We start from the raw sequence: 12151 nt of genomic DNA, 5'->3' as shown, positions 1-12151 counted from the left end.
TCAGATCCCGGTAGTCGACACACATCCGTACCTTTCCATCCTTCTTAGGCACTGGAACGATGTTTGCGACCCATGGCGGATAATTGGTAACCGCTAGGAACCCTACATCCAACTGTTTCTGCACTTCTTCCTTTATCTTTACAGCCATCTCTGGTCTTGTTCTTCTGAGCTTCTGCTTGACCGGAGGACAACCCTCTTTGAGAGGTAAACGGTGTACCACAATGTCTGTGTCAAGCCCTGGCATATCCTGATAAGACCAAGCGAAGACGTCAACATACTCTTGCAACAGTTCAATCAACCCCTTCTTTACATTGTCTTCCAAAGCAACCCCTATCTTGATTTCTTTCTTGATGTCCTCGGTGCCAAGATTAATCACTTCAGTAGACTCTTGATGCGGTTGAATGACCTTTTCCTCCTGTTTTAACAGCCTGGCAAGTTCTCCAGGGAGTTCACAGTCTTCATCACCCTCTTCTTCAGCTTGGAAGATTGGGTTTTCGAAGTCGAAGCGAGCCATAGCAGAATCGTTATCAATAGGATCCGGTGATGTGCATCTGCATGAGTGATGGTATGTGCTTATGAGTGTGAACAGTGAGTGAAAACTAAACAAAACATTGCCAAATATTTTTATTCTTTTGAAATTTTGAAAACTGTAAAAATAGAAAAACAGTGAACAAAATGTTTGAATGCAAAAGACGTCCTTCATTTATGATAAACAATGCAGGTATTCACATAGATGAGCCCTACAATGAGTCATTACGCCCTGGGCGGAACGTAAGACTTGGACATGCATGAATAAAATAAAGAAAAATTACTCCTCTAGAAGAGTGACTTGGACAATTTCCTCGGAAGACCAATTGTTGATGACTTCACCAGGGATCCTCGGACGCACCCAGTTGTCGATGTCGCAATCACTATCTCCATTTTCATCGTTGATCGCAGAGATTTGGCCATATTGGATGACGCCAGCACTGGAGAAAGTAATCGGCCCCTGACGAGTCTGAAGTGCTGAAGTTGTAGAAGTCAGCGCTGGTTGATACCCAATCCCGAACTTGTCGTCCTTCATTGGTAACTCCAACAGACGTCCCACCCCGGGAGCAATACCTGAATCCACCAAGGCTTACGCCTGCTTGAAAGATGAGATAGGAGCTCCTGCTTTAACACCTTCCACCGAAGCTGCATCCTTGATCTGAACTGCCTTAAAGGCCTGGCATATGGTCTCATGAAATTCACCTTCTACCTCTAAATACTTGAATGTAGACAGGTTACTGACCAGAATGTCCTCCTCACCACAGACAGTGATAATCCTTCCATTTGACCGGGAATTTAACCTTCTGATGTAAAGTTGAAGAGACTGCCCCAGCATTGTGACATGTTATGGGATATGCAAATGCACTGACATGTTTATCAATTCCAAAGGGCATTCTACCCCCTTGATTCCAGTCTCACATTTGATAAATAGTGTAAGAAGAAAACCCCGACTAGAATCAAGAAGAAGATATGAACCCCTGGGAATAGATAAACATGTGTTAAATGATATGAATGCAAAATGATGTGATGCAATGCAGTGACATGGAAATCAGGACTGCTGTATCTGCTTGAACATATGTCGGGTTGCACTGTTTGAAGAGAAAACCCACTGAAGAATATAATATAAGATCAAAACTCTGCTCCAGAAAACCGGGTTGGTTGGAGGTTACGGTTTCCTGAATTTAGCCCGCCCCTCACTGGTAGGTTCTAAGAACAGAAGTTTGTCAGCTTCAGCCCTTCAGTCGAGAATAATACGTTTACCACTGAAGGTTTGGCATTATTACGGGATAAAAAACCTCTGCTGACTCCCCTCAATAGGATATCCTAAAGCAAGTTCCCAGTCTCGGGGTCCTCGGATTGAGCAGCGAGAATGCGCCCACCAGAGCTAACATAAACGCGTCTCGGAGGAGAGGCCTCGACTGAGTTCTCGGGAAATGGTCACCAGAGTCGACGATTTCTAAAGGAATGTCTGTCGTTATGGAACACCCATAGGACAAAATATATCCAACAGAAACCTCGTCTGGAATGTGGGTCTCATGAACAACTTAACGTAGCAACATACCACGCAAGCCTCATGACTATCCACTCTAAAACCTATGTGTACGCTCAAGCCTGGGTAGTGGGCTTATCTCTCATAGAACAGTCCCAACCCAACAAACAAACAACCCACAGAACCCACAGATACAACAAACATATGTACATGAATGCAATAAGATAGAGCAGGTAAATGCGGAAAATAAATAACTGTACAAAAGAATAAACACCCAACAAACAAGAAACCTACAAAAGCTAGGAGGGACTCGCTTAGGGAAACCGGTTCCCCAGCAGAGTCGCCAGCTGTCGCAACCTGAAAAATACAGAGGTGCGAAAAAAACAACCGACGAGAAAGAAGTGACAGAAGAGCCGCCACCGTGCGTTATTTATCCCAAAGGAGGGAAAGGAAACGCTCGAAGTAAACCTGGAGAAAGGAAAGGAAAAGACAAGGTCTCGCAACCAAATCTTGGGTTCGGGAGTCGATTATGCGAAGGGAAGGTATTAGCACCCCTACGCATCCGTAGTACTCTACGGGATCCACTCTTGTTGTTCTTGTCTAAAGGGTGTGTGTTTATCTAATGTACTATTTACTAAAAGAAAGGGTCAAAGAAAATGACTCGCACGGATGTCGCATCCATTGCATACGTATCTCATCTGAATATGAGAATCAGAGTCTTCGTAGCTCGGCTACCTATGGGTTAAAGAGGAGTGTGCTCGCTAAGACGTCGCGTCTTATGCCTACGTATCTCATCGAGAATGAGAATCAGAGCAAAACGTAGTTCAAACTAACTACGGGAACAAGGGTCTCGATTGCAACTAGGGCAAGAGAAAGGGAAGGTCTCGATCACAACGAGGGCGAGAGAAAGGATCGCAACGAGGGCGAAAGCAAACAAGGATTAGTTGTTAGTCATTAGTCAAACTCGGCAAGACATCGCATCTTGTGCCTACGTATCTCATATGAACATGAGAATCAGAGTTGCCGTAGTTCGGCTACATAGGGATTGCCATCTGAACATGGACTTACAAAGGAGGACACCAGTTGTGTCGAAGGAGAGTGGGCGATGTGTTCATGTCCTAGCAGTAGGTGTCGCAGCTCGCTGAATCGAGTCTTAGGCAGTTACCTCTTTGCAATAGGACGGATTGACATGCCACAGGATCGGAGACGCACGGAAGGTCTAAAAGAAATGGGGAAGCTCTTCCCTAGAGTTGTCATGCAATATGTACTTAGGTGTTTAGGATTTACAAATGGGAATATCTACCTAACGTTATCATACAAAAGAAATATGGGAATTCTACCTATGTTATCATACAAAAGGATATGGGAATCTTACCTATGTTATCATACAAAAGGATATGGGAATCTTACCTATGTTATCATACAAAGGGTTCTATCTAATGGGTGTTACCTAATCGGAATAAGAGTTGACGAGTGGAGCAAGGAGAAGTGTTAGGGATAAGGGTAGATGGCGATGCATGAAGCAATCGACTTACAAGGTTGATGGCGATGCATAAAGCAATCGACTTACAAGGTTGATGGCGATGCATAAAGCAATCGACTTACAAGGTTGATGGCGATGCATAAAGCAATCGACTTACAAGGTTGATGGCGATGCATAAAGCAATCGACTTACAAAAGGGTGGATGAATACGTGCTAGTTCTGTTAGGTTTTGAAAAATGATTACTCGACGTTGGATCGAGGTTTTGATCTTGTTTTGAAATGGTTATCGAATGTTCATTTTAATTCTTGTATTAACAGATGAATAAAGAATGAAAGAATAAATATTATACATTTCATGGGAGAGGGATACATTTGTTATGAATGGGGATTCAAAATATTGGAATAATTAAATCGGGTCCAAACAATAAATAATGCAATGTATGAGTGTAAGTGCAAAGGAACCGACTCATTGTAAGAAAGCCCAAGAGTAAGCTATGTGAGGTTGATGGCGATGCTTAAAAAGCAATCGACTTACAAGGGTGTGAAAATGGGCTCGATATTAAATCGAGAAAAATATGATTTTTATAAGTTTAAAAATGGTTTTGAATGAATGATGAAATTAAAAGAAAATAAATTTGCATTATTAACAAATGAAACTATGAGTATAATAAAGGCATAAACATAAAAAAGGAAATGAAAATGCTAAAAGAAAATAAAATAGCTAAAAGAAAATAACATAGCTAAAAGAAATAAAATGCCAAAAAAATGCTACACATGAGTATTGAATCCTCTCCACTTAAGATTATGAAACTACCCTCTCTCCCCTAGGCCATTTATCATTAGTTATTATCTTAATGCTATTTTAAATATATAAACCAAAATAGATTAAAAATTAGAATAAAAAACTAAAATAAAAAAAGAAAGTCTGTTGGACTACCAGTAGTTAAACCCAGCCGCCTGGCTGTTGGGTTTTTCAATGGGGAATAAATTGAAAACATGTAAATACTTATTAACTACTTAGGAAGTTTAAACAAAATCTTTAATGTTTTTTTTTCAAAACTTATTCTGTATAAAAATAAATTAAAGAAAAGAAAAAAAAGAAAACCAAAACAGAAGACACTTCTGTCTCCGTCTCTCACAATCCCACGAATTCTATCAAACTCCAAAGAATCTCTCTCTCTCAACTCTCATCGTCCTCAACCTTCGCTTATCAACCTCAACGAAAACTCTCTCACACCACGTAACTCTCACTTTCACTCACACCAAACTCTCTTTCAATCGCGTGCCCTCAAACTCTCGTCTCTCACAAAACCGCTCAAACATCGCCTCTGCTCTCAAAATCGCTCGCATCTATCTCTCAAACCTCTCTCTCGCGTACTTTCTACCTCAAAGTCGCTCATCAACGAACCCTCTCACGCTCTCAAACTCAAAGAATCACTCTCTCTCAACTCTCACGATATCTCCATTAACAAGCATGTGAAAAGGATAAAAGGAAAAAGGAGAAGTTCTTACAAAGTGTCACGGCGGTGGTGAAAGGCGTGAAGAAGCTGGCCTCCCAATCCAGGTAATCGATTTTGGGATTTTAGGGTTTTTGTTTGAGATTCCGCCTCCAAGTTTTTCTGTTGTTAATTCCTCCCCTTACTGATTCACCCTTTTTCTATTTATGCTCTCAGCTTAGGGTTTTTAATTTGGTATCCTGGATTCAAAAGAGGCGTTCCTGCAAAGCACTTTCTTTGTGCTCAGTATCGGATTGGTCCCTTTGATGTAGGGATTCGTAACAGGTAATCTGAGCCACGCTTTCTTCTTCATTGTTTTGTCTGGATGCCAAATTGGGATATTTTCCTGAGATTTTACTGTTGCCAATACCATGTGTTTTTTTACTGCAGTGAAAACGGTGAGCTTGGTTTGACTTCAATATTTGAAAGCTGATTCCGAATACATGTCATTTCATTTGCCCTTTGTGCACAACATTCATGTGTAATTTGGGGACTTGGTTCGGTGACTGTAGAATCAGAACTTTTAGGATTCTCCATCTTTAGGGAGTACATTTGTTCATTACAACTTACTTCTTCACTGAACCGTTGGCTTCTCGTAATTGGCTTTTGTAGCCCATTGTTTACAAAGCAATCATGGGAAGTTAAAAACTTGGTTTCATAGTTAGAAACAGAAGAGCACTCCTGCTTATCATCCATAGGCACATATTCATAACCCACATCCTGCATACTTGTAACATCAACACTCATTGTTTCTTTTGTTGGCAGGCATGCGGTCATGTTGGGCATGTCATGCAGCCAATGAATTCAACGTGTGGTGTATAGCATCAAGGTTTGGCTGCAACCATTTGATGTCGGCTTACTTGGTTATGAGGTATCATGATGTAGTCTTGTTTGGCACAATGAACAGCCTATGGCAGACCTTGCAAATTGTAGGTTGCAGCAAGTGCATGTATACCAGCTTTATTTGTTACATGTTGTATGGTGTTGGATTATGTTCACACTGATTTTGCTGCAGGAAAATCCAATGATCATGGTTTGGCTTCAACCTTCACATGCAGCTAACTAGTTTTTTGGTTGGGTTTACTTGCAGGCTGATGGTGTGTTGATTCAATGCCATTCCATATTGAGCTTGTGGTAGTAGTGCGGTAACAGATCTGGCACAATGTCGGTAGCAGCCATTTTACAATGGATATGGGTGACCATCTGTCCTCGGCATTGTCTTGGCGGATTTGTGGCTTTCCCTAAGGTAATGGTTCTGTCTCCACTGACTCTTCATAACCTGGTTGATTCTCAGCAGTGTTGGCGACGGTGTTAAAAGTTCCTTCTGTTTCGGAGGGGATTTCATGGTTTTTATTGATATTTTTGGATACTGTTTCTTGGGAAAATTCATTATGACTTTTTGATGCATCAAAGAAGTGTGGCACAGACTGAGGAGTATCATGGCTTCCAGCAGAAGCAGGATAATCAGTGTCAGCAACAGGTGGCTGGATTTTTGGCAACTTGCTTGAATTATGAGCAAACTATTCCCTTCCATCGTAAGCATTGTTTACACTCTGAGAATTGGTACTAGGAACTTCACTTGGATTGCTTTGTTGCGGGAATACCTGCCGTTGCATCATATTATTCTGGTAGCTGAAATTTGTTTATATTTTTCGAGTTTTATCGCATATACCAGCTTCCTTTTTGTTAACCTTTTACTTTTATGCAGTAAATCGGACTTTGTCATATACAAGCTTAAACAAATGGGGAAGATTAGCAAACAATTTGATTCCTTAGACCATGGCATATACGGCAAGATCACTCTAGCTGACCTCATGGAAACTGTCTAATTCAACTATCTCTTCTGAAAGTGTAGACCAGTGCAAGAGACCGGCGATATTCAGGACATGAAACATATTTGCGAACTTGTCTCATGTGTGGCGAAACAGATTCAGGCTTTCAGTAACTAAAACCTGTGATCACATCATCAAGTCAAAAAGTTAACCTTAATGTTGGGTCATCTTTTATTCTTTTGAAAGCCAAAGGGAAGTATCCTGCGTTGAATCAAACTCCTCGCATAATTTTATGAGGATATGTGATAAACACTGAAGTCAAGCTTCTTCAATCATTTACCGTCATCTGCGTGGAACATGTATGTTCAATGAATAGAAACACTAGCTTCACTTTCCTAGTACTTGAAAACTGAAAAGACGTGATTTTATTCGTAGGGCTGATTCTATTCGTTTGCTGATGTAATGTCATGCTTATTGTATGTACTAAGAATACACAAAATTTAGATTCTTGATGTAACTTGGAACAATTGTAGTAATGGATTATGCAGACTTCTGACAGGAATATGAACAACCCTTGAATGTTATTGCTTTGTGTTTGGAAATCTAGAAAGGTTGCAGATTTGTGCTGATATTTTCTTATGGAAGAACAAGAAGATATCTGCTGGTGCACTCGGTGTAGCAACTGCTATTTGGGTGTTTTTTGAGCTGCTTGTTGCATTTTGTTGTTGTTATTTTTCTTTGGCAGGGTGTTGGTTTACCTCGTATGCATAGCTAGTTCAAACCATGTCTTGGCATGCTTCATGGATGAAAATGGTTGTACTTTCACAACAGGTTTTGGCTTGGACATTGGCAGCAAACTCATGGCTTTACTTTATGGCTTGGATTTTATGTTGGTCATGACTTGGTTTGTGCAGGTTAAGCATTGCAGTAGGATGGTGCAGCAGGGCAAATGCAGTAGGGTGGAAGTGAATTGGCAAAGCAAGAAACTCCAAATGTTCAAGGCATGACCATGTTGGCATTAAAGTGAAGAAGCCAAGCACAAGTGGTTAAACCAAAGATAACATGGACATGGATAATGTCATGAGAGTTAGGACTAGTCATTTAGTGATTAGGGATGGCCAATGGCATAGGGTTGACTTTGGTTAATGTTGACCAAAAAGTCAACTGTTGACCAAAGTCAACAATTGGTCAAAATTGTCAAGACTTGTACCCCCCCTTTTTTTATGTAGAATCAAATGTGATGGTTTAGAATGATGTGAAATGAATTGAAATGGTTTGAAATTTGATTTGAAATTGTTTTTTTTTTAAAAAGGATTTTTATGACTTGAAGGCTTGACTTTGGAAAAGAACATAACTTGACTGGCAATATATGTTAACAAGGCCATGAAATGATGGTATAATATTAGGATTTGAAAGGGGTATTCATGAATCAAGTGGCATGATTGGCAATTGGCTTGTGACACAAGAAGGTTGGTTGTTTGGATGACCAAGACCATATGTGCATTAACAATCACATGAACAACACCATGACTTTGGACCAAGACCAATCCTCATATAAAACCAAAGTAAGGTTAGGCCAAGCATAAAAAAATTCAGGACCAAAATCGGGGTATGACACGGACGATAAGGAGAAGAATTGTGATGCTCGATCTTGAATTCCCGGCACAGTTCTGCCATCATCTTGTTGTTCAAATTAGAACCATTATCAGTAATGATTCTCACGGGAACCCCATATCTGCAAATAATATCTCTCTTCAGAAATCTGGCAACGACCTACTTTGTCACGTTTGCATAAGAGGCTGCTTCCACCCACTTGGTGAAGTAGTCAATAGCCACTAATATGAACCGGTGCCCATTCGAAGCCGTAGGCTCAATCTTCCCAATCATATCGATGCCCCACATAGCGAACGGCCACGGAGACGACATCAAGCTCAACGGATTTGGAGGCACGTGCACCTTGTCAGCATAAATCTGGCATTTATGACACTTCCGCACGAAATTGAAACATTGGGCCTCCATTGTCATCTAATAATAACCAACTCTTAACAGCTTCTTCACCATTGCATTCCCACTGGCATGGGTACCGAACGACCCCTCGTGAACCTCTTTCATCAATTGGCTTGCTTCTTTGTTATCAACGCGTCTGAGCAAGACCCAATCAAAATTCCGCTTGTACAAAACCCCATCCTTATTCAAGTAGAACACCATGGCCAACCTCCGCAAAGTCTTTCGATCCTTCTTGGATGCTCCCTCAGGATACTCTTGGGTTTCCAGATAGCGCTTGATATCGTAATACCACGACTTCTCATCATCAGGCGCTGTGTCAACAGCAAACACATAAGTCGGTCTATCCAGACGTCCTACCTCAACACTGGGGAACTGATTCCACCACTGCACCTTAGTCAAGGCAGCCAGAGTAGCCAAAGCATCTGCCAAAGGATTCTCTTCTCTAGGCACATGGTGCAACACTACCTTGGTGAAAAACGTCAACAATCTTCTCGTATAATCCCGGTATGGAATTAAATGAGACTGATGCGTATACCATTTTCCGTTAACCTGATTCACAACCAAAGCTGAATCTCCATATATAACAAGGTTCTTGATCCTCAAATCAATCGCCTCTTCAATCCCCAAGATACAAGCTTCGTATTCAGCCACGTTGTTGGTGCACTCAAATGTTAGCCGAGCAGCAAAAGGAATGTGGGACCCTTTCGGCGTAACCAAAACAGCACCAACACCGCTACCATTCACGTTAACGGCCCCATCAAACATCAGAATCCATTCGGATTCAGGGTCAGGCCCCTCCTCCGGGATTGGTTCCTCACAATCCTTCGATTTGAGAAACATGATGTCCTCATCAGGGAACTCAAACTTCATCGGTTGATAATCCTCAATGGGTTGCTGGGCGAGGTAATCAGACAATACACTCCCCTTGATTGCTTTCTGAGAGGTATATTGGATATCATATTCGGTCAAAATCATTTGCCATCTCGCAACCCGTCCGGTCAATGCTGGCTTCTCAAAAATGTACTTGATTGGATCCATCTTGGAAATCAATAAAATGGTATGAACCAACATATATTGCCTCAGTCGGCGAGCAGCCCAGACCAAAGCACAGCAAGTTTTCTCGAGTAGTGAATATCTTGTTTCACAGTCGGTAAACTTTTTGCTAAGGTAGTATATGGCATGCTCTTTTCGACCAGACTCGTCATGCTGCCCCAATACGCACCCCAAAGACCCCTCGAGGACTGTCAAGTACAGAATTAACGGTCGTCCCTCCACAGGAGGCATCAGAATCGGAGGCTCCTGCAAATACTCTTTTATCTTTTCAAATGCTGCTTGGCAATCATTATTCCACCTGACTGTTTGATCTTTTCTTAACAACTTGAATATAGGTTCACACGTGGCGGTTAGATGAGATATGAACCGTGAAATGTAGTTCAATCTACCTAAGAAACCACGAACCTCTTTCTCTGTTCTCGGTTCAGGCATTTCTCTTATTGCTTTTACTTTAGCAGGATCAACCTCGATTCCTCTTTCACTTACAATGAACCCCAGCAATTTACCGGACCGCACTCCGAAAGTGCACTTATTCGGATTCAACCTCAGTTTGAATTGTCTCAGCCAGTCAAACAACTTGGCCAGATCTACCAAGTGCCCCTCTTCTGTCTGGTACTTTGCTATCATGTCATCAACATAGCATTCGATTTCATGATGAATCATATCATGAAACAAAGTCACCATAGCTCTCTGATAAGTAGCACCGGCGTTCTTGAGACCAAATGGCATCACCTTATAACAGAAAGTGCCCCACGGTGTGATGAACGTGGTTTTCTCCATATCATCTGGCAACATTTTGATTTGATTATAGCCAGAAAAGCCATCCATGAAGGAAAACACCTAGAATTGAGTTGTATTATCTACCAAAACATCAATGTGAGGTAATGGGAAATCATCCTTCGGGCTAGCTCTGTTCAGATCCCGGTAGTCCACACACATTCTCACCTTCCCATCTTTCTTCGGGACCGGCACAATATTCGCAACCCAAGGCGGATAATTAGTGACAGCTAGGAAACCAGCATCCCACTACTTCTGCACTTCCTCTTTAATTTTCATGGCCATTTCGGGTCGAGTTCTGCGCAACTTCTGCTTCACTGGAGGACAATCTGCTCTCAATGGTAGCTTGTGCACAACGATATCGGTATCCAACCCTGGCATATCTTGATAAGACCAGGCAAAGATATCAACATACTCTTTCAACAATGCTACCATTCTGCTCTTAACACTCGCCTCCAAAGCAGCCCCAACTTTCACTTCTTTCCTGACCTCATCCGTACCCAGATTCACAACCTCAACTTGCTCTTCATGCGGTTGAATCACCTTCTCCTCTTGTTTTAACAACCTGGCTAATTCCTCCGGCAGTTCACAATCTTCTTCGCCTTCTTCTTCGGCATGATAGATCGGATTATCGAAGTCATATGAGGGTGTAACAGGATTGTTATCAATGAGATCCGGCGAATGATCGCATCTGCATGAATGTTGATTCATGCATTGCTTTAGAACCGGAGCGAGACAAATTGAAAAGGAAAATGAAAACACTGCCATTTTTATTTTGTTTTTTTTTTCTGCAAAAATAAATGAAAAACAGGGAACACCGCTTTTAATGAAAAACATCCATTTATTACTTGATGCAAATTTTGCAAAATGAAACATGAGGTGACCCTTACAATGAACCATTACGTTTCGGGCAAAACGTATGGCTTTCATGCAAATAAAATTGAAAACAGAAAAATATTACTCTTCAAGTAGAGTGACAGTGATGATCTTTTCAGCCTTCCAGTTCTGGACTTCCATTCCTGGTACGCACGGCTTTATCCATTGATCTATTTCGCAGTAACTGTCAACTTCTTCACCCACCATGCAGATGTGATCTGGATCCAGCATTCCAGCACTGGTGAATGTGAATGACGGACGACGTCCTCTACCTTGTCCAGACGAGCCTCGGCCCGGCTGATAACCCACTCCGAATCGGTCTTTCTTGGCGGCGATGTCCATCATCTTCCCCCAACCTGGAGCTTCTCCACTCTTCACCACCTCAGCAGCTTGCTTATACGAAGAAATGGACGGTTTCTCCTCTTCTTTAGCAAAAAGAGCATTCTCCACCTTGACGGTTTCGAATGCTTGACTCGGCGTTTCCCATATCTCACCGTCCATTTCAACATACTTGAACGATGATAAGTGGCTGACGAAGATATCCTCCTCTCCACAGACTGTGACGACCTACCCGTCCCAGATATACTTCAATTTCTGGTGCAAAGTCGAAGTCACTGCCCCAGCAGCATGAATCCATGGGCGATCCAACAAGCAACTGTAGGCCGGCTGA

Source organism: Lathyrus oleraceus, chromosome 6, assembly GCF_024323335.1.
Source record: "Lathyrus oleraceus cultivar Zhongwan6 chromosome 6, CAAS_Psat_ZW6_1.0, whole genome shotgun sequence".
In the NCBI taxonomy this organism is placed as follows: Eukaryota; Viridiplantae; Streptophyta; class Magnoliopsida; order Fabales; family Fabaceae; genus Lathyrus; species Lathyrus oleraceus.
The sequence above is the reverse complement of the archived record's forward strand: the minus strand, read 5'-3'. Positions refer to the sequence as shown.